Here is a 2,292-nt window from a genome sequence, read left to right as displayed (position 1 = left end):
TGTGGGGGTGCCAGAGCCGCCCTCCACGGTGCGCCGGGTTCCGCCCGCTCTCCTGATAAACGGGCACCCTGTGTACAATCGCTGCCCCACGTGGTCCCCGTGGTCCTTCGGTTGCGCTGGAGTCCCCCTTCCCCCCTGCCCGGTGACCACCTCCCCCAGCGGCCCCTGCTGGGTCTGGGGGTGGGGGCTGCCCCTTGGCCTGGGGCGCACCCTCCTATCTCACGCAACCTCCCCCCACCCCGAGCACACGTTGCTCCCCAACGGACAAAGGCCCGCTCCACCACCAGGCAACAAGGCTTGGTCCAGCTGGCTCTGCCGTGTCACCCCCTCCCCAGCCAGCATGGCCCCTGGGCAGATCCGCTCACGCACTATTCCACGCACACGCAGCCTCCCACGGCCGTGCACGGTCTCCCCGCGAGTGCCGCCCCGGGGGCTCTGCTGCCTCCTCCCAGAGACCGCGGCCCCCTCATCCTCGGTCTGCCCCCCACCTCGCAAGTACAGTGGGAACTGGAAGAACTTTTTTGTGGGTGCCTTTCCGGAAGACCGCCACCCCTCAGTGCTTGAGGCCACCTGAAGCGAGGGACCCTGTGTGAGAAGCTGGCTTCCAGGCCAGGAGATGAGGCCCCCGGCCTAGAGTGAGGGGGGTGGACATGGAGATCTCAGGGCTTACAGCACCCCCCACCACAGGCACCGATGTAGAGGGCCTGGGGCTCTGGGGCTTGCTCAAAGTTCACACCCCCAGACACACCTGACTCTGACTGCTGGCCACGCGGTTGGCTGGGTGGCTGCTGCGTGGCCTGAGGATCTCTGGACGGTGGCTGCGTGCAGAGCAGGCTGGCAGGGGAGTGCGGCTGCACCCTGCTGTAGTGCTTACAGGGCGCTTTAGTCTTTGACAGGATTGCATTTCTGGAAGGGGCCATTTTCTCCCAAGAGCCTGGCATCTGATGCCTTCAGAGAGGCCCCTTGTTTCCAGTCTCCCTGCGACACCACAGGCCTCGCATTTGGTGCTGGTTCTGCGGTGTCTTCACCGCTCCGGTTGGGCCAGGCAGTGGTGCTGGGCCTGTGCTCTGGCGAAGCAAAGCTCAAGTAAGGACCCAGATGGACGCGAGGTTGATGCGTGTCTGAGACTGTCTCTCTTGTTGGCAGCTTTGCCCTCTAGCAGAAGGAAATGCTGACTTACACTGGTGGCCCAGGACGTGCATTTCATGATCTTACGAGCTATCTTGGAAGCCCGCATAGCCCCACGTGTCCACCCCCGCGTGTGCACCCCCGCGGAGGTCAGGCTGCGAGGAGGCTGCCCAGCTTCGGTTAAGGCAGCGTTTCGCTTGGTCCCCGCGCGGCGCCCGCCCAGAGGCTCGACCTACCCCTCGGAGTCAACCGCGCTGTTTCCTCTCCTCATGGACAACGCAGACAAACACCCACAGATCAGCTGATTCCACCTCTAAAGGCACCAGACGGACCTCAGACCCAGAAACAAGATGCAGCCCAGAGCTCCCGGCCGAGCTGCCCCAACCCCGGTGCGGGGTGAGCCCCCTGGGAAAGGAGGTGGGGTGCTCCGGGCTCACGCCCCCAACCGTGCCCCGGAGGCGCCCTGCCCTGGGCCTCGAGGTCACAGCCATGTGAGGTCAGCTCTGGGAACAACACGCGCCCCTCCCGAGAAGCCCGGAGCCCGGGTTCTGGAGGCAGGGGCTCCACCTTCGGTGAGCGGGCTCCCGGGACTCCAGGAGCTCAGCCTCCGTGGCCAACTGAGGGGGCGCCCTGCTCTGCCCACCGCGGCTCTGTGACCCGCTAGTGCGGTGCTTGTGCAGCGCCCCCTGCAGGCAGGCTTCTGCGCGCAGAGGACGAATGTTCCGGAATGTTCTCCCGTCTCTAGGGAACGGCTACAAAGGGCCTATGAGTGCGCATCTTTACAAGGAATCATTCCCTTTGTAATTTAAATAAAAACGAAAGTGTAGCGGGCCCTGCCATGTGGACTTCTAGGACAGACGGGAGTTTGATGACCCACGGGGAGCAGGAGCCCTGGAGAGGTGGCCAGAGGCTGCTGGGGGGTGGGGAGCGGGGGTAGGGGTGGGGGAGCCGAGGGGGAGGGGATTAGTGGGTGGGGGGAGCGGGGCGGCCTCTCCCTTGGGCGCCTCCAGTCTGGGTGGTAGGGTCCACTGGCCTCCACCAGGGCCAGGGCTTGGAAAAGGGACTGCAAGGAAGGGCAGTAGCCCCCGGGGCCATGACTAGTCCTGGGAGCCCGAGATGCTGTGTGCACGTGTGAGAACAAGGGGGCGCCTGGCCGGTATGGCT

General features: G+C 65.0%; 1 long non-coding RNA gene across 1 annotated transcript; it reads right to left on the bottom strand.

Annotated features, from left to right (window-relative positions):
• Positions 1-716: 716 nt before the first annotated feature.
• Positions 717-1,794, bottom strand: LOC119234491 (uncharacterized). Its single transcript, XR_005122636.2, has 3 exons — positions 1,696-1,794; positions 1,365-1,441; positions 717-1,155 (listed from the first exon to the last, which is right to left on the bottom strand). It is a non-coding gene; the product is annotated as an uncharacterized LOC119234491 (long non-coding RNA).
• Between the last annotated feature and the right edge of the window lie 498 nt (positions 1,795-2,292).

This window comes from Talpa occidentalis, unplaced genomic scaffold, assembly GCF_014898055.3.
Source record: "Talpa occidentalis isolate TD23 unplaced genomic scaffold, MPIMG_talOcc4v2.1 talOcc4.8, whole genome shotgun sequence".
NCBI classification, from domain to species: Eukaryota; Metazoa; Chordata; class Mammalia; order Eulipotyphla; family Talpidae; genus Talpa; species Talpa occidentalis.
This window is presented reverse-complemented; position numbering and strand designations above follow the sequence as displayed.